This window comes from Ptychodera flava, chromosome 21 (assembly GCF_041260155.1).
Source record: "Ptychodera flava strain L36383 chromosome 21, AS_Pfla_20210202, whole genome shotgun sequence".
NCBI lineage: Eukaryota > Metazoa > Hemichordata > Enteropneusta > Ptychoderidae > Ptychodera > Ptychodera flava.
This window is the reverse complement of record NC_091948.1, coordinates 17,733,914-17,756,283: the sequence shown is the minus strand read 5'-3', so window position 1 is coordinate 17,756,283 and position 22,370 is coordinate 17,733,914.

Below are 22,370 nucleotides of genomic sequence, written 5' to 3'. Positions count from 1 at the left end.
ACCAGCTTCTTGAATTTGAGCTCCTCTTAGAGTCACACAGACAGCTACAGACACGAAATTTAAATTTCATATATTTCTCTCTTTCTAAAACAATGTTGTACTTTTACTTTGATCGAATGTATAAATTTATTTACCATATTATACCCTTCAAAATAGATAATGTGATTCAGTAAAAATTGCTGGGTCAAATTAATATGCACATCTTTTTCTTTTAAAGTTTGATCCCAAAAAGTAAGGCAAAGAGTTTGGTGCCAAAGTTTTATGCCAGACAGTAGGGCAAAGGTTTGGAGTCAAAATACTCTATCTGTGCATAGTGAAATGAAATATATTTGAAATTCATGAGTTTGGCAGGCCTTATGGCTGACCGTTGCCCTGCTATTTCCAGAATACCGCGCATGCCCATTGTTAAAGTACACTGCCGCCTAATTTGTTGAACTTTTACATAACGGAGGCTAGGTCCTATAGAATACAGAAACTAATATCCTTCTCTGCTTTGCTGATAATTAAAATGTGTAATCCAATTAATAGGGTGTTGAAATAATTCCAAAACATGCGCAATAATCCTTTCGTCACAATGGCAGAAGCCTGATTTTGTGCTTCTGCATTCCGTTCTCATCCTAACGACTAAGTCCAATTATGCAAAAAAAGGAAATCACTGTCATCGACTAGCCAGTTTTCCTTTCAAAGTGAAGAAGCAACCAAATCTCCTTTCACAGGTTTCTAGAGCAGCGAGACAAAATCGGAAGATGAAGAACAAAACAAGTATTCTGCTTGGCGGCTGCTGACTGCTCGCTAGAATTCAGAAATCGGTTGATGGTAATATTATTTTCGTCTTTCGTTGAATAATGGTTTCCCCCCTTACAGAAGGATACAATTCATTAGGAGCAGTTTTCCCACAATTGGCGTTTGAGCGAGGGTTTTCTTCTCATTATACTCTCAGACTCACTAGAAGAAAATGGCGCCTTCTTACTAATGGTGTAGATCCTGCAAGGGTAATTGGCCCATCAGTTCCATTCGAGTCACTCATGACAGCCACACTACAACATCACAGAGGACGGCTTTCGCAGCAAGACGTGAGCGTTCCTCACTAACAAAGCCTACAACTCAACGCAATTACCCTATGTAATTTTCTCATGGACCTCGTCTTTGTGCTGTCCATCGCAAGAAACTGTACGAATCCATTTAGGTGTCCAAAAACAACCGTATGAAAGGTACTCATTACACTGGGTTATATGTGATGGACATACGACGCCTACATTCTCTAAAGCTTTTACGAATCGTAGTAATATATTTTATATTCACCCTCGTTGTATTACTCCATCCAAGGTAGTAAACCCTAAACGAATGGCGATAAATGGGAAAGTAAACTCATTGAAGTAAGTATCATCAAGAATCGCTAACATCTAGAGAACGTGATCTTATCCCTTTCCACGGGGTCGTTGCAAACGGCGAGTACTAGAATTATCCACCTAAACCGTTCCCTACTCGACTCCGTGGATTTCGGGAAAAAGAGAATGGTCAATGTAAAAGTGATGGGGATTTTGTATGATCTGCGAGTGGAAGATCCATCATCGAAATTAAAATATTGTTGTTTGTATCTTTCACCCGCGCAAAGAATAACTCTCTTCTCAGGTATTGAATAGCCAATATGGTTCTACCGGACCGAAACGTAAATAATTTCATCGTGTTTACACAGACGTACGGTTTCATGAAATTAACGCTTTTCATCGATTGCACTCAGAATATGATCTACCGTCGAAAAAGATGTGCAATCACATTGTGCTGGAATTGTTGACACTGTATGCTAACCGTTCCATTACTTGATTTATTTAGTACGTCGAAATATTGTGACTGACTGTCCCGTTCCCATGACGTCAGTTGCGACTTGTACGCTGCAATATCACAGTTCATTTCCGAGTCGAAAATGAAGCCGTGTACTAAATGTGTGATAGTGTCATTACCATGACGACTCGATGATCTCAGTGTGTGGTAATGCTCGTTTAATGAATCGAACGTTCGCAAACAGATGAAATCGGTCAGTGCGTCTTATGATTAGGTTTCTTCTCCAGGTTGATGTGTTTCAGATATCAAATTTACATACTTGCTATGAAATCCCCGTGAAAAGGTGTCTTAACTTGATAAAAACTCCAGAATCAGAAGTGTCTAATATGTGTGTTACAACGTGCAATTAACATTTTGTATTTTAACTACCAAATAGACAACTGTATTGGGAACCGCCATGTCTTGTTTTTCCCATTTCTATACGGGGAATTCTACCCTTCTCCCATGGCGCGCAAATGGAACCTTATGCACGCTACTGTTTTTTCTTTAGAAAGGATGAAATAATGCTTCCGCAAATACTCGTCAAACTATGGAATGACGTGGAACGTAAAGACAGCATCACTTCATTGACAATATTACATTTCTAGTTAGTTGATCGCCGTGTTCATTATTCTTTCTGACCTTGGTCTTTGCACTGTCTCTGTTCCGATGGCTGTTGATGTATTTTACAATGCGCCCCCACATGCCCTCCTTTCGTAAAATACCAATCGACGCACCCTTCGTTCTGTTCTGCGAATGCTATGAGTTCTTGGGGAAAAGTCGGTCTTAAAACACACTTTAGGCGAAGGAAATACCTACTTAGATAATTGTAGTTTATGGTACAGATTGGAGAATGTGTATTAGTTTGCGCAAATAAATTACAAGGAAGTAATTTGCAATTACCTCTGGACAGTTTCACTCCAAAGCATTATTTTCGCCACTTGATTGCGAGTAAGCAAGTGTGAAGTATTTATCTGATCGCGTCACGTTCCCAACAGTCCGCAATTAAGGTAAATCTGAGCTTGATAATCTACATGCGATGCACGTTTGATTTGAAGCTGACATCAATAAAAACAGAAGAGGTAGAGATGAACCGTCTAATTGGATTACACAGAAATCCCATCAACGTCAAAATAGAGACACTCGGTACAAGCCTGAGAAAAAGGGACTATTCAGAGCGTTTTTTCTGTGGAGCCTTTCGCCGTAAAACAACCATGAGAACAACATAATATGCAAAAGTTGTTTTGTGGCTATTTTAACATAATGAAAGGAAGCTAAATCCTGTATTCTTGAAGAGAAACGATGAGACCGAGCATTATAGTATCTGCATGCAACCTCGATTAGGTTAGGTTATCTATGAATATTGCCTGCAGCACTACGCGCGTAACAGCAGTTTTGATCATTACTTTGTCTGGTTCCGTTCGATAGTGCTACCTACCCTAAAGCGATCCTCGTTCGCCTTTGGCATGTTTAGGGTCTCTGTGTGTGTAACATCAATAATAGGTAGGTTTGCATATGAGAGAGAGAGAGAGAGAGAGAGAGAGAGAGAGAGAGAGAGAGAGAGAGAGAGAGAGAGAGAGAGAGAGAGAGAGAGAGAGAGAGAGAGAGAGAGAGGCAGGCAGGCAGGCAGGCAGGCAGGCAGGCGGAGGGAATAGGTCGTTAGGAAGAGAAAATATAGGTCTGTCGCTGACGCGTTAAATATGTGTTATTTGAATGTGAGGATCTTAAATGAGCTATTCTAGCTCTATAAATGTATTGCCGTATTAGACCATTATCCCATCGATGAAAGAACGTGTATACTAGTGCGTGCCCTCATACTTGCGTTCGCGCGTATGTATGTATGTATGTATGTATGTATGTATGTATGTATGTATGTATGTATGTATGTATGTATGTATGTATGTATGTATGTATGTATGTATGTATGTATGTATGTATGTATGTATGTATGTATGTATGTATGTATGTATGTATGTATGTATGTATGTATGTATGTATGTATGTATGTATGTATGTATGTGTGTGTGTATGCCTTGTTAACAGGGTGAAAAGCAGTTTTGTTGTATCTTAGTGAGGCCATCCTCACCCTCCGTGTATATATATATATATATATATATATATATATATATATATATATATATATATATATATATATATATATATATATATATATATATGCACAATTTAGTTGTGATAAATATATAACTATGAGACTATCATTCATGTAAGTTACCTTTTTACTAAGTATGCCCTGATATCTTTAATAATTCAAATTACCAAAGGACATTAATAAGGGAATTGTCGAAATTATTAAATTAACATAAGTAGTGGCATATATGTAAGGTTGATCTGATGTTCTCTTGATCAAATCATCAAATTGTCCTTTGGCAATCGTCTAATCTTCTTAAGGGACAGAACCGTAGCCTTTGATCACGCCGCTCGTAAATAATTTGGGGTAACTCGGATATTTTGAAGTGGTCTTTAAACCCGGTGTGTGATCACAAATTCGTCGTACCTTTGGGTAGCTTCGTTATTTCATTGAGATTAAATTTACAGGGAAGATTTCGGAGTGACGAACCTTTGTAAACTTGCTATAAAACGCAATAATCATTCAACACGTTTATTTGACTCACTATTTCTTATATTTGTTGGCAATACGGACCTGTTCACAGAATAGGAAACAGAGAAACATTTTAAACTCGATTAATGCCAACTGGAAGAAAAGGAAAAAAATCACAATAGTACCTCGTAGAGTCTGCACAATTCATTCATGTATATGAAGAGTTCAGCAGTTAACCTTTGTCTTCTACATGCCAACCTTGATCATATAAAATGCACTAGACTAAAGTTCACAACAGATAGTTAAGAGCCAGTAAAACTTATGTTCGTACACTATCCTTTTTGTAATTTTATCAATCATAACGTTTACCTGAATGTACTTACTAGTTTGCGATGAACTCGTTGAGGTAGTATTAATTGGGTTGGGGAAAATTGAAGCAAGGAAAATCCCATGCTGTCCCTTCAATTCAACACTCTTTCAAAGCATGGCAATTTCGTGTGACGAATCACAAATAATTCTAGAAATATACTTTCGGCGATAAGTATGAAACAAATCGAGCGTATAATCCTGAGTGTATTGATAGAGGGCAGCCTTCAGGTAAAATCCCGTCTGCCACGCATGAAATAATTGTGAAGGTTAAAAGAGTAAATATGACGCTATTCCCATTGTACAACGAATCAAGTTACTCTCATATCAGGGAAAGTTGTAACTAGCCGATGAAAGGTCGCTTGACAAGACGTCGTTTTGGCCATGATGATGTCTTCGAGGTTGTTTTATACAGTAATAGTATGTTTTGATATCGAGGGTATGACATCTGTACAGGTGTCTAATATTTGTACGTGTTTATAATCGCATTGACCGATTGCATGTGATGCAGATTACACTGTTATGAAATACAATATGCCCGAATATACAGATGGATTCAGATGAATGAGATCCATAATTAAGGTTTAGAACTTGGTGTATTCCAATATTTCATATATATTTTCATGGTGTAAGCTGATCTTGTATTTTTTCGTATATAGTTCCACGTGTTGCGTTTCCCATTTGAACCAATTGTAAGTTTTGCTTTAGCAGAAGGTAAGATTAAACTCTAGCAATATTCAGTCTTCATATGTATTCCAAAAAATGACAAAACTGTTTATCCTGTACGATGCAGGTATTACGTGAAAAGGCATTGATAAAGAAGAAGAATAAGATTTGTTTTTCGTCCTCGCCTCGAAATTGTAGATTTGAAATTTTGCTTAAACCTTCCCCTAGGCGACTCGGAATCATTCCTATTCGAAATCAGGAATAAAAGTCATGGGCCATCGTGCAAAATTTGGTACTAGAGAAACTAGTTAGACTTCAAATTCAAAATGACCGCCATTCCTATGCTAACTCTATGGGGAAAAACAAAGTTTCAATTTTCATAGAAATAAGCCGACAACATTATATTATTTCCATTAGCATAAAAGTGAGCCCCCACAAGTGAAAGACCGAAAATGTATCGTTAGAATATTAGAGTATAATTATCATTCCTCTAGGAGCTTTTTATCTTAATTACAAGGATTGAGCGTAAATGTTTTAGTTGTGCAATGTCACTAGATGGCACAAACGCTGAGCAGGACTACGAAATGTAATGCACGCAGGCATTTTGCAGGTGACACACAATTGATAGCTATCCGATACAAGACATCGTATTTTCCCCTTTTTGATGAAGAATCTTTAAAGTTTATTAATGGCACTTGACTCGTGACTGTAACCCGGTTTTTGTAATCATTAAAGTTAGAACAAAAGAATGTTACATCGTTGAACTGATGTAAAACAAAAAATGTTATAAAAAAAAGAAAGGCATAGTATATCACAAACCACTTCCTGATACTGATACGTCAAGATTACATCTTTCCTGAATTTTGGTCTTAAAATATCAACGAAGAAGGTATTTAGTGTCGATAGATATCACCAGAAGGTTAATTTTGTCCAGCTTGTGTATATTTGTTTTGTTTCTTTCTTTCGTTGATGTATAACGGCTCCCACCGTTGAGGAAAGAAAACGGCCAATGGAAACATCAAAACAATTTTTAGACAAGCTTAATAACTATTACTCATCAAACTTATTCCACATTAATTGTGTCTCCGAATAAGTGGTCTCATTTACATGTGTACGGGGGTCGTGCCATAATGTGTCCCTGTCGATATGAGCACTCTTGCACTAGTTTGCAACGAGAACCGGACATTAACAGACAAGGTTACTTATGTTGAACTGTAAGGTAGATGGATTAATAGTGCCATTCTCGAGGCTATCCCCTGGCACTTTTCTATCTTAAGTCAAACCAGAGTGTCGTTCATGCCATGCAATAAGTATCGCAAAGGTCCATTAATCGCACTCTTCAATATGATGAATGACATTGTTAAGCTTTAGTGCTTCAAACATTCTATTTCCGTGTCATTTTTCCCATGCATTTCTTGCTAAAGGCTTAAAATAGGAAAGAGTTATTCCGGCATTTGTTTTCAGTAGATTTTATAGGCTCGGAGATGTACATTATAGGGCGAAGGTCCAGTGGGAAGGGCATGGGAAGAAATGCTCCCTGTGTCGTACGAGAATTTCGAAAAAAATAACCACGTAACTTTAATATCTTTCCTTGCAATCTTAGAAAGATGATTGCTGAAATGTATGTTCAGACAAACAAGAGTACATTCGGGGAGAGTACGAGAGGAGTGCATCCCTCCCGCACCGCAATTGTGAAGAATTTTACTCACATTTGGTGCCCGTAGATCTGAGAGAGGTGATTGTTGGAAATATGTTTTGTTTAAAAAAACACCAAGAACATCAGCACCCAAGAGGAGAATTCAAGAAGGGATATCCTCCTCTAATGGCATTTTTGAAATGAACCAATTTGATGCATCCAGGTGAAAACAAAGAAAGACAACTGTAGACAAAATATGATCCATGCCAAACCAAGCCGTCACAAACGATGTACGTTCTCTCGTTCTCACCTTTGGCTGTAATCCCCCAAACGGCGGCGAAAAACCGCCGTTAGCCGGATTACAGCCAAAGGTGAGAACGATCAACACAAGGTACCTCCCTGAGAGAAATTTTGTCATGTCCACCCTGATAACATAACAAAAGATGGTCACACTTGACGATGGCTATGTTGTTAACACCTTGTCATGATTGACATGTTGGATGGATGCGCGGCACGTGTCACAGAATTATGGTATATCCTACGCGTGCCGCCAAAGGTAAAAACGACACAACGGTGAATGATACTCGTGAATGGATAAAATTTTGTTTCAAGCAAATGCCACGAAAGAAACATTTACAACTCCATATCAACTCTCTCCGTACTTCATTTATCGCACATCATCTGCCTCTTGTGTGTTATGTTAAGTGTGGCGAATTACTTGGTACGTTATCGCTTGTTTTCCGAGACACGCTGGCCGGCCTTGCTGCAGTAAACCACAGACAAATAGAAAGTCAGACTAGCAACGGGTATTGTTCAAGATGTGAAGCGGTTACTTAAACCCTCCATGTACGCCTCGCCTCAGGTAGCTCTCGATTCTCTTTTCCGAAGAGTGCCGACCATGCATCCTTCGGTAGTTTCCGGGTTTTCGCCAATTTTTACGCGAAAGTATGTTCGGCAAAGTTCGTGTTGTTGTTGTCGTGTGGTGCTATGCAGAATTTACGTGCTGGCGAAAACGGGAAAGTTTTGAGCTTCAGGGAGGTGAGTTTTACCATTTTAAAAATTCCTTTTACATTTTTATGAATATATAATGAGTGTATTTGAACGAAATTTGAAAGTCTTTCATCGATACTGTCAGATTTTACTCAATGGTTTACGGTCAGTCATATCGTCTTTTATAAGTCCGTCATGGCAGGAAGTGTTTATGAAACTGCTGGCGTGTTATGTTTTAATCGGCATGAAGCAGTGTTTCTGCACTGATAGTTCACAAAGTAAGTATGGTTGCTACGCGACAGGCAGCACGATGCCATCTCGTCCTACTTTTCGCAAAATCTCGTGCAATTATCAACCAAGAACGAAGTCTCCAAAAAGTCTAACACCTGTGAAGCTCATTTTAATATGGAAAGGTCACAGTTTATCGAGACGACCATGAATCACGGTGTGCCGCATTGAACGATATATATATATATATATATATATATATATATATATATATATATATATATATATATATATATATATATATATATATATATATATATATATATATATATATATATATATATATATATTGCATGAATTTCGTCGAGATTTGCGTTTTATTTACGCGGATTACTTTCATTTAACCGGTAAAGCGGCCCGTCACCCAGCAGAACTTTCACTAATAAATCCCATCAAGTTCAAATTTTGATACATGGAATGGCATCTCTACCAATCAGACATACGGATTCGGTCACGTGAACGTGTCAATCATTGTCTCGCGCTGTCGATGCACGGCAAGTCGTCTATCGGCGGACATGGCTTTCACCGCGCTAGCGACGGATAGCCATAGTTATTTAGAATATTTACGAATAGATCTATGAAGTAAAATGCAACGACACGATCGAAACAGTAATTCTCATTCTAAGAGATGCTGTGGCTTTTGAAAAAAATCACACAAGTTTTCGACCTTGGCAAGCGCGAAAGATTCAATTCGATGACACAAATAGTAGGCCACATTGCATGTTTGTTGTGTGTGGCCACAACGCTGTCGTCACCGGTCTCCGCCGGTGTCGACTCGAATCCCGATCTCAGTCGTCAATGTTATCGTCTGACGGACTTCGATGTTGGCAGTGACACATATCTCGCCCGTAGATACATCCTAATTTTATTACTTGACGGAAACTCCGTTCTGATGTATGTGTTGTCTGAGTCAACTTTCGAAATATATCGGATTCCACAGCGCTGCACTGATGAGTTAGACTACAGCTCGACAGCTTATGTCTTCGCTACAGCCTTACGCTGAGGGTTTGATTCCGAGCGAGAATTTTCGGAACTTTTTGTGCGATGAAGGAAATTTATCGTTGTCAGTCGAATGACTTCATGCTTTTGCCTCCTATGTCGCTTTCCCGAAGATTATACGGTACTCATTTATTCAGTTGAACTTACGTTGAGGTGTGTAGATTTCAGGTTTATCGCGAACCGGGATCGCCAGGTTCAACAGGTACGACTTCCACATTGAGCCTTGCCTTTATGACTCGACTGGAGCCTTGCCGCGATGCGACGTTACTGAGCCATTAAAAAACGATCGAAGGTATCCCCATTCGATTCTCGGTAATAGCTATAGTTTTAGCGGCTCGAAAGTTCGTTGGACATGCCTTCTATGTTTCCATGTGTGGATTTGTCGGGTCACCTTTTTAGTAAAATTGTCCTGAGAGCAAGGCATCGATCACGAAAAATCAGTCTGTGTCCGTCGCGTCGCGACGTACAGGTATGAACGGTACCATGCAGAAAAAAAGTTTTGGTTGATGACGTACAACAGGGGTAATATGGATTTCTTATCTGTGCTGATGTACGTCACACAGGAGGAGATACGGGCAAGTTCATGTGATAAATATATATATATATATATATATATATATATATATATATATATTATATATATATATATATATATAGTCAAATAACCCTATATATATATATCATATAAGTCAAAAATAACCCTATATATATATATATATATATATATATATATATATATATATATATATATATATATATATATATATATATATATATATCATATAAGTCAAAAATAACCCCATCAGAACAGGATTCTAGCAAATTGGAGTGATTTCTTGACCTAAGAAATATACGTCTTGAACAAGACTGCGCTTTAAAAGTAAAGGGGCATGTGTACCAACAGTAGCCAGACCAACCATTTCACACCTGATTAAGTGCACTCTTGTGGTCATTGTAAAGTTACTCTGCCTCTTACCACTCCCCCTGTGCAAGTTTGTAAACACGCTTTTTTATTTACAAAACCAGAGGGTGTTTATTGGATAGCAAACATTGCCTACACTTCTGTATTATAATTGTAATGAGTGTCTAGCAACAGAGTTTGTGCTAAGGAGTTTTCTCATGTATGTTTTCGAATACAAAAACAAGAGTACTGATTATTGATATTTTCACATAAACTACTAGTTTTGGTGAATGATGTTTTATACTGACAAGAAAAAAATATATTGACGTTAATTCTGCATAAAGGTTAATAATCAGGTTTAGACTTGTGAATTATATGCGATGGCTATACGTTATGTGAGAAATCTAGCAAGTACGTAATTGTTCTGGTGTTTATGGTCTTGGCCATTGATATATTACCTTTGGCACCAAATACGTTATTATCAGGGAGAGACACTCATGGCGAGTTTGCATTTTCTTTTGTATTTAAATAAGGATCGTACGAATCGAATTGTATATAGAAGATGTCTTTACGAACACCAGCTCAGAACAAGGGACAGAAAACTTGAGAGAAGGAACCATCTGGCAATATGTAACATCCATTTGTAAGCAATAAACGGTGTTATCTTTGAAGACTTGGGGTCTCTACGCTGTTTCTGTATCCCGACACCCTCTCGTTTGGCGATTCCCGTATGAAGATAATTGTCGGTGGCAATAAATGGTGGAGAATCCGGGCATGATTGAACAATCAGTTTATATAATAAATTCTTTGCTTATATCAGGATGCCCAAAAATTGGCATAGTATCTGTTTCAATTTCTGAAATGACTCCTCGCATTTATCAGTCCAATCAAATTTGACATTCTAACATCTATTTGTAAACAATAAACGATGTTATCTTTGAAGACTTGGAGTCTCTACTCTGTTTCTATATCCCGACACCCTCTCGTACGGCTATTCCAATAGAAGATATTTGTCAATGGTAATAGTGACTATAATTACGCTTTTGGTTAAATGCTAAATACTGAAAGAGATGTTTTCAAAAAATAATTGTTTGTTGCTGTATGTCGCCATCACAGTATTAAAAGTAACAGTACACTGTTAATTCTGATATGTTCAAACAAACAGTTACTTGTTTTCTGTCAATGTCAAAAAAAGAAAAACATTGTATCGAGTAGTTTGAAGACAGGTTTTGGTGAATTTCACAAACGAGGAAAGACGGCAGTCCTACTATGTTTCGTCAAACACTCGTATTATTTAGATGTCATACTTAGAACTTAAAAACACTAGCACAGCAAAACACATTGATTATTTTGAAAACATGAGAGATCAGTAGTGACTTTTCTCATATTGAATTTCACCATAATAAGTAGTTTTAATATTATGTACTCTTAATAATTTGTATATCTGCTAATTTTATTTACGGAGTTGTAAATTAATTTTCAGATATTTAGTTTTCATGAGATTTGACGTAAGTGAAGGCACGCATGATACATGTCTGCGAGTATGTTTGTTCTCTATCTAAACTAGTTGCCGTCGAATATCAAGGTGGTAACTGTTTGTAAATGATGTACATACCCTTAAATTTGAACCTTTTTAAATTTCCGTTTAACTCTGTTAATTTGCGAAAAGGCTAACGACTGAATGCGGAGACAGCAAGTAGAAGAACGAAAGGGCAATTGAAACTTAAAATCAAAATTGAAATGGCAAGGCCGAAGTATAGTGGGCCTTTGTTAAGCTGCAGAGAGATACAGCATTGTCTCAGGTGGTATATTTGTACTTTTCATTACTATTAAAGGTGTTCTGAGGACAATCGACAATGAATACCATTAGGAAGTTATTGGTCTAATATGTGTACCAATTTTAATCATTTACGAGCCTTGATACTATTTTTCCTGGGAAGTACCATTGAACTATATCGTCTAGGTATGTTGTGTTACACACTACCTTGTACTCAGCATGCTACACATGAACTCAGATAATTTGTAAAGGTTTAATCATGCCCAGCAATGAGCTATATATTCCAACTGGCATGTATCTTAAAAACCAAATGTATGTAACCGTCGTTTCTAAAGGTCACCGTTCCTGTCATTCAGGATTATACAAACAGCAAATAGTGTTCTCGCCTAGTCTTAATCTGCTATTGAGCACAAACGAATATTACCTCACGTTGTAATCATGGTGATTGACGTCTGTATATTTACATTTAAATGCAAATTAAGATATTCCCTTGGAGTATTTAACGCGCCGAACTTTGTGACATCCGACGTAGTGATTCAATGCATTCACTGAGTATTTACTTACCGATTTCCAACATTCAACCGGCCGGCCTGAGGTTTACGACAATGTTAAAAACATGAACGTTTGATCTTATGAGTGAGCTTGAAAAGAAATTTCAAGTTACTGTTATAAGTGTCGATGTTAATTGGCAAAAAACCAAGCCAGCATTATAATATAGATTTTCGTAATAAAATTCATCACGGAAAGACAAAAACAAAAACAACAATAATGATGATGAAAATCATAATAATCATTATCATCAATATCATCATCGCCATTACCATCATCATCATCATCAGCAGCAGCAGCGGTAGCAATCAATATTTTAATTAGAATTCCTTTTATGGTCACCTTTTCGCAGTGGAACTATCAAGTTCCTTACAAACATACATTATGGCATATTAAAGTATTTTAAATGTCAATTTTAATGTATTAATGTAAGCGATAGATGGCTTTAATCTCTCTCTTAGTTACTACTAAAACTTGATTTTCCCTGACATTTCTACTAACACGTCAAAAAAATTCTGACTTTTTCCACCAGATTGAAAGAACGTTTTCTTTCAAGGTTGGTAGGAAAACTCATCATTATGATTCAATGTTCTCCTATTGATCCCTTAGATATTCTTACTTCCATCGATAGTCATATATAGTTGCATTGTGTATATGTTTAGAAAAGACTATATGCGCATTGTGAAATCACATGAGTATCTCTCCAGTAGACTTTCTGGATCCTCTTGTTTGTATATTTGTAGGATGATTTTAAGTTTAATCAGTTTAATCTCATTTATGAATGATAATTTTCCGTGACTACAGAGAGAAATACATAGTGAGGAGTTTTCTACCCGTCTTGTAGATGTCAACTATCCTTGCTCAGATCATGGAACAACGTGATGTTGCAAATTAAAAGGAGGAAGCATTAGATGATGATGATGATGATGATGATGATGATGATGATGATGATGATGACGACAGGCTACTGATTCGAAGAGTGAAGATGACAGTGATATGAATGACGGTAAATGTAAATATTGGGTATCAAAATAATTATTTTTAGGAACTATTTTACTCTACTTAAAAATGTTACAAATTCTACAATATCTGGCACAGATGATAGCGGAAACAGCACATCGACACATCATAGACATAATAGTCTACAAATTAATAAAATGTAAATCATACTTTGAATGTATTTGACTACTGTATTTTGCCATTGTGTGCATTCTATGGGCGTTTGTTTTGTTGAGCGTTATTTTTGTTGAAGATAAACTTTGATCTCTGACAAATCTATGGTTTTGTCCAATAAAATGTCCAAAGTTTGACCTACTGTGTGACTTATTCAATGAACATTCATTAAATACATCTTATCACTTGATTCAGTTTTATTTAAGCATACGTATGCATCATTAGAATCACGAATGATGGCCAAGTAAACTCTCTAAAATCGTCTCTATGGGGTTAAATGATCTAAGACTGCCATCAGATAGCCAACTATGTCAATACACACAATATATGCGTATCATACGATTTGTGCCCTTCAAACATTGCATTTTTATCTCATCCGACAACCAAAATGTGGAAAAATGGAATAAGGTTTAAAACATCCTTTATTTGGCGAAACAATATTTTGGCTATATATATATATATATATATATATATATATATATATATATATATATATATATATATATATTATATATATATATATATATATATATATATATATATATATATATATATGTATATGTGTATATATATATATATATATATATATATATATATATATATATATATATATATATATATATATATATATATATATATATATATATATATATATATATATATATATATATATATATATATATATATAATATATATATATATTATATATATATATATATATATATATTACGGTTCCTTGAAACAACTCCTCCGTGAGAACGACAGGTGTAAAATCTGACGTCTCTTTCGGGGATTAAAGGCCAATAGGAAAGCGCATGTCAGCCAACTTTAACCGATCCGTTAGCTCTGCTGGAGCATCTCAGCTCAATTCATGAGACGTGGGCTGGAATCCCACATGTGTCATTTTCTACAGTTTGGAGACCATTAGATAGATAGATAGATAGATAGACAGATAGACAGATAGATAAATAGATAGATAGACAGATAGATAGATAGATAGATAGATAGATAGATAGACAGATAGACAGATAGATAGATAGATAGATAGATAGATAGATAGATAGATAGATAGATAGATAGATAGATAGATAGATAGATAGATAGATAGAGTAAGCGAGTGAGATGTACATAAATACATACATCATATATACATGCATACCTGTTTGGGTCACTCTTCAAGGGAATCCCAACAAAAATACCAGACGAATTTATAGATAACGTAAACATGAATGTTTATGAGGAGTTACTATATTTTGAACATAATTGAAACACAAATAAACTGTATTGTCACTAACGAAACAAAAGATGATAACTGGAAGTCGAAAACTTAAAACAGCTGTGGCTTCCATCGCGACAACAAATAATGGCAGTTGTGTACACGCCAGGTGTGCACTACCGCGCCCCCTAGTGGTGATACAGGTCATACCTGTTTGTCCTTCTAGGATCAATGTCCGTCGATCAGAAACATTGAATCATCCATTTGCAATGTACTATCAGTCCAGCAAGAGAATCAATAAGTGAAGAGGCTTGATACAAGCCGTAAGTTAAAATAGGATAGCTTGAAACTGTTCAATTAGAGGGACAACTGAATTTTAATTAAGAAATAAATTGCCCAGAAGCTGCAATATGGTAATTTCATGCAGCATAAATTCATCTACAGTCGGTGATCAGTAAGTTGCACCAACTTTTTTCTCTTGTTCTCATTCTGCATGTCGAATGTTTCTATTGCAGTAGTGTTTTTAGCCAGTTATCTCTGCTTCTCTCTACCGATGTCGAACTTTCCATCAGGAAATGAACGGGTCGGTCTATGCTGTGGCGGTAAAACTATTCAGTTTTTGTTGTCATTTAAGTACCGACAAAGAAGGCACGCCCTACCGAACGAGCGTCACTAAAGTTAGTGGTCATGACAGTTTTTACTTCACTCTTGGTACGTTAAATACACGTTTATGAACCACAAGCAGCCGATCACCAAGACAACGTGACATGTCAGTAGATATAAAGTATTGATTAGCTTGTAATAAAAATGCCCGAGTATCTCCTTGGAGTGATGATAATCGCAAATGCTTTATACGCTCTGTAGTTACTCCTGCGCGCTTAGTTTCTTTGAATATGTATTATACATTACACGGACAAGAATTCTGTGCGAAATGTAATGAAAATTTTAGTGAGCAGAAATGAAATCGCTGAAATTGCTATACACAGAAGATCGACCTACACGTCGTTGTAAGCAGGTGTCAATTGGTAGGTCTTTAAACCGATTAAAAACGGGTGCATCTCGCGCAAAAGTCAACACAATGATAATTATACATTTCCCAGATGAATATTGTTGTAGTGCTTATTGGTGTATTGCCTGATGAATAAAGATTAACTAATATGCGGGTAAATTTTTTGCCGTTAATGACAAGATAATGGGCTCAACGATGCGTATATAACTTTAAATAAAGATCAGGACCCCACTTTTTCTTAGGAACAGGTCATCTTCGATTCGTTTGATCCCGAATTGTCGGATGATAAGAATGCAACAAGTTGGAAACTACACGTATTGGCAGAGATGCACAACACTTTTGATGTTATAAATAGTGGAGAACTATCCAGACCCGATGGCCTGACTTCTCAGAAGTTTTGAAACAAAGTTACTGGTTATAAAAAAAGGTGTGTTAAATGGGCATCGCAGCGTTATAACAATCATATCGTGAACCCTACAACAGAGCATTTTGAATGCATTTTGTTATAGTAAGGTTTTCTTGTGACACTTTGAGCTCTCATTTCACTTTTGACGCTCGTTTTTGTAATAATCCACGTTCACAGATCTCTGTGTGTCTGTGTCTGTCTGTCTGTGTCTGTCTGTCTGTCTGTCTGTCTGTCTGCCTGTCTCTGTCTCTCTGTCTCTCTCTCAATAACTAACGTTTGGACACATTTACAAGGAATCGAAAAATCAACAGTAATCGAGTAAAATTTTACACCGGATTAACCTTTTCAAATGACTCCCACTCACCAAAGTACTCATATTCATCGTTTGAAACAGCAAAACATGTTTGATCTCTTGACGCAAGTATGTGTAATTTATCACCGCGGCACTCGTACATCTTCTAAGCGGTCTAAGTCAACCTTACTATAAAGTCAATCTGTGACAACAAAACGAAATTTACTAATTTGAGGGACGAGTGACTAACATATCACAATTATGTGCCAGGCCTAAATAGGCACATATTCCCGACTGTGCTGTTTCCATAGCAATTTTACTCTGAATATTTTATGGCTTTTAAATTTTCTCTCTCAGTTCACTTCATTTATCTTCGGTACAGCAACAAAGACGACAAAATACAAGCCACACCAGAAATAATACACAATTATATACGAGATTGTGTGTTATTATTGCTACTTATTCTCTCTCTCCTCGAATTGTCCACATACTGTGATAATTACGTGACTCCTTTCTGAATATAATTGTTCTGACTTTTCAATAGCAATACATCACGAAAAACAGCTCATTTTGTCAATCTTAATCAAACAAATGAAAAGTTGTTTTCTATCCAGTCGGGGTCAGTATGACCATCGTCAATGCAGCAGCCGGCCATGAAAATGATTTCCTCATTAGCCAGCAAATTACTATCTCCCATAAAAAAACCTGCTAATTTATACAAATAATTATCTATATAATTATTTATATAATTATACATTAGCCTGTTAACTCTCATTACCGTTCAATGTCAATGCAAATGTATAATAAATATTGACAAATAATTGAGGTTAAAGGAGAACACCCACATCCTTTTCTTTGCAGTTTCCGCACAATAGCACTAGTTCATAAATTATTTCTAGGAGATAAAGTCACGTAGCGTCATATTAATTAATAAATTTATCCAATTGCAGGGGATGACTGTGAATTCATTTGTATAGCCAGCACAATCACAGCGGATAGTTGTTTGATCACTCGAGTGTTGCATCCGATCAGCTAGTGTCTCATACATGGACATTGTGACAAATCTTGTCTCAGTCTGACGCTATAATGAAGGCCCTTGAATATCTCAGAGCGATTTAAATTGTCGACAAACATTGACAAGGGCGTGCATCGCTCATATAAGAACCAGGTTAGATCGTAGTGTACAGACAAACAATGTTGATGAAATCGGATTACGCAGACATTGGAAATAAAATCCCGGATAATGCCTCATTTGTAACCATACTGTCGAGCCAGTTCTTTTCTCACCGTAATCCCGTGATAGACCACTCTGAACTTATGACACACAACACTAACAGCGATGCTTTGCCCTGCTTTTAAGCGTCAATTTATTTCTTAAAAGTCATTTCTTTGTGTAGGACCGAACCTCAGAATCGAACGTCTGCTTCTTTTCTAGACACACTTTCATAATCCTTTTATTTTGTCATTGGCCCGGTTTTTATCTTTACCTGTTGACGGGATTGGGTTGATACACGCTGCCACTGTCTTCTCTAACTTCCCTGCATCCATATTGTCTGTATTGTGTTTGCTACTTTTCGCTTGAGTTCAAATCAGCATGCAGAATTCATGTGCCCTTTACTGTAACAGTTGTTATGGCGACACTCAGCTACACTTAATGAACCGGCTGGTTAAGGATCACCCATCACCTTCGTATATTGCTTGCTGTATATTTCATTGGAGGACCATTCGCTCGTTGACCTTAATGCCGCCTTTGTTGTGACGTCTTCGTTTCCGTTCAAGTGATCAGGGTTCCAAACAAACAGCAATTTTCGTAATGAACGGTAGCCTTCTACCAGTGGACTTTTAAATTCTTGAAGTACAACAAATTTAGACTTTTGAGGCTCGTTTCAGAGATTAAATAGACGCGAGTTTATTCAGGGAATCCGATAATTCCATTTCGTAATTCCTTCCTTATTTCCTCTGTATTTGTTTCAGACTCTTTACCGCTCAACAAAATATTTGAATCTGAAGAATGCTGCATAAAGCAGTTGGTATATTATATCCAAACCGTTACCATCCAGGGTACGATATAAGCAGCGCTTTTTAAAAGACTGATTGTACTTTGCTTTGAACAAACAGGTCCTCTTTCATTCGGGCGCGCCGGCGGGTAAAAATAAATTGTTACTTATCCCTACCATCCTCTTTGTCCTCGTTTTCGGTTTTGCCAAACAATATAAAATGTCAGATGCCTGTTCTTTATGTAGCAACCGACCTCGCCTCTTGAAATACTGCCTTTAGGCTCCGAATATATTGTCGTTTTGTGTTCGTCTTGATAGCAAACTGAAAATGGATGTAAATGTCAATATCATGTTCATTATTTATGACCTCAAACAGCATATCAATTTTACTTCGTTGTGATCGCTCTTTTTTTTAAATGTTTTATTAAAATAAAACCTGGACAGGGATTATTATGTGAACACTTCTGTCTCACTCCTGCGTTACACGCTTATCGGCAGGGGTTTTACTAGTTTATCTTACGACTTTGAGCTCAAGATTCAAGGTTATAGCGATTTCTCATACAACGATGATAAGCTCTTATAATGAAATGTAAGTGTTACGACCATTTATCGTTCTATAAACGCAAGCGTCATCACGTCGATTTCGTGGTATCATCAAAGTAACAAAAATGGCAATCGTCTCAAATGACAATTTTGTTGTTTATCCAAAGAACATAAAAGTAGCTATGTGCAAACTTGTTCACATATTCATCCCCGAATCCGGAAGTATAAATAATGGATATTGAACGCCACGAAAGCTAGACGTCTAGGCAGAAAGATCTTGTCAGTACCATAATGATAACTCAAAAATCGACTATGATTATGAACATTACATCGACATCACACACACAAAACAACACACGAAATTCGAATGCTTTGAATAAATAATTGTTGCAGTTTGGTGATAAATCAGAAAAAGCGAATGTGACTTGTGGCCTCCTTGCCTTCTTTCGCAGATTAGTATGTTTTCCAACTTCCAGCCAACATTCTACCATATTTCACTTGTCGTGCAGCAAAAGTCTCACCATTTGCCCTAAACAGGCCCCAGGTAACCGCCATGGATAATCTCAGTTGCCGATGCATACCTGTATTAATTTCAACAACACTACTCATAGTCTTAATATGCCCTTTGCATGCTTCAACTTTACAGTATTCTGACGACAAAACTCCCCTGTCAATGTATTTTCCAATTTGAAGCGGGATTGACAAGACGCCAATGTCAAAATTAATGAGCGATACCTAGCATGAGCTTTTGAAGACTTAGAGTCTCCTGAAGACTTCAGATGCCAAGCATCAAACCCCTCAACTTACCAATGAAGAACCAAGAAACCTACACTATGCCAAGCAACATGTTCTTCTGAATCCTTAGGTTTTCGGTATCTTCAGCGTTTACCCTGCCTACTTATTTCCTGCTTTAATCGAATTTGCTAAAATATGAAACTGTATACGTAGACGTTTCTCTTTTTAACGTTGTACGTCTGCGTAAAAATCACATTTCTTGACAACTAGCAAAACGTTGAATTATCACCAAGCTTTTTAACAATATGGTGTGTTTGCAATATGTATAGAAATGACTCTCCTCATATAACTCAAGTCGGTATTTGCTTCATAACTGTCAAAGCCATTACCGGTCTTTCGTGAAGAAGGCGAGATGTGCTGACGCAAAATTTTTAATTCACCCATTTATGCCATGTGAAACCCGCGGAGACCAACATGATAATCACGTTACACTGAAAGGGACATGAACTCCTGTGGGAACTGGTTTCGCACTTTTACCTCTACAGCTTATTCCCATGTGCAACAGATATTGTTCACAGCTGTACATAAAAGACTTTTTTAATTCAAAACTTTGTTCGTCGATGCTATAATATATTTGATAAATTCTAAATCGACTACTTTCAAAAGGTAAGTAAAAGTATTCAGGGAGTTATAAGATTACTGCTTGTGTTTTGGAATATTTTCCGTCAAATTTTGCACTAAAGGTCTTGTTCTCAGTTGCTGACGTATCGAACGTGGTTTTTACAAAATTTGTGTCCCTGAGAAATATCTTATACTAACTGAGACACTACTCATTTTGTCAGCATGATGTGTCCATATTAAACACTACTTACTCAGAGTGGTTGAGTACGGATTACGTATTCTGATAATTTCAAAGACACGGCTTTTTTGTGTTTCAAGCATTTAAACTTAGCATACCCAGGAGAGCTTCTTGTCTCTTCTTTCATCGAGTAAAATGTTGTATTTCATGACGAGAAAATGCCGTCTCTGATGTAAGATTTTAAATCAAGGTTGCTCTGGAGGAACGGTCAATCCGTCGCTGGATTGTCTTTTATGGGTATCGCAGGAAAAATGAACAGACAAGACACGGTGATTTATTAATAAAGTGACCCAAAATGACATATATGACTGTCTTTTACTGTTGCCGCTACCTACCATGATTCACTAAGCTGTACGAGTTTGGCGACGCTCTTCATACCTTGTTGTGTCTGCAATTTCGATCAAATAATACTAGAGGGCAAAAGAGATCACATTAGCTTCGCCATGATACCAATTTGTACTTTACAAAAAGCACGCCCTTGCAAAAGATACGTTTCACGCTAGGTAAACATTTATACTTTTTTTTCAACTAAGTGTGCTTTTAAAATATAAACAATAAAAATCTGCCCCTTCCATTCTGTGGTTTCTCATGCAATCTATAGACTATAACAGGAGATGGAAATAAATGTTTGGCGCGATACCTGATATGATTTGCCTATGAGATACACCGCCTTGTTCACTAAACCATTGTTAAGGCGTCTGAGAGCAGAGAAAAGCCATTTTTCCCGGTGTGACACCAATTTACAACTCTTGCATTAGAACAGCTTCTTTTCGTCCAAAATGCTGAGTTCTGTCGTTCTTGAATGTCGAAGGTGTAAAAGCTTGAATCACAGAAACTGCGTCTCTTCCGAAATTGAGCAAGAGTTCTTTGTTGAGCAAAGCTTCTGATCTGCACTTTGATACTGTCATGTCTGTTAACATTAGATTCAGTGGCTGGTTCTTTGGTATATACACTCATCAGCTCATACCGCTTATTATCTTGGCAGTTTTCTGGGGTTTTTTACTAGCGAGCGACGAAAGGCGAGATTCTAGCTTAGACATCTTCAGGTTTCCTCATCTGAACAATGGCGTGCCATTTTGCAGTAGCATACGCACCCATGTAAGTGCAACTAAGTCTGATTAGTCGGGTATTCAAGCTATTTGCCATATATGAAACAAATTAGGTCGTCATCTGTGATCCAGTTTACACAACCATTACGGAACAGCTATTCGGCAGGGGCATATTGGCTTTGCGGTTCTCAACTTCATGTCTTATGCGCTTACTTTTATGACTGAAAAACAAGTATACTGTTTTTTATTGAAGTTAACAAACCACACTAGGTGCATCTGAATTTTGTAGTCTATGATAGGAATCTGGTTGTGGTTGAATCTGATTGCGTTACTATAAATAAGTGTTGCTCAAATGTCTAATAACATGAACACTTTTTTTGCAATAAATATTCTTGAAAGTCGACCATGGATTATCGACGTTTGTCACAAATATCAGTCTTTTTCAGACTGTTATACATTTCTAAAATAAATAAAATGAATAAACAGAAGCAAAACAACATCAGAGACTTTTATGGTTGCGTTTTTCAAGGTGTTTTGT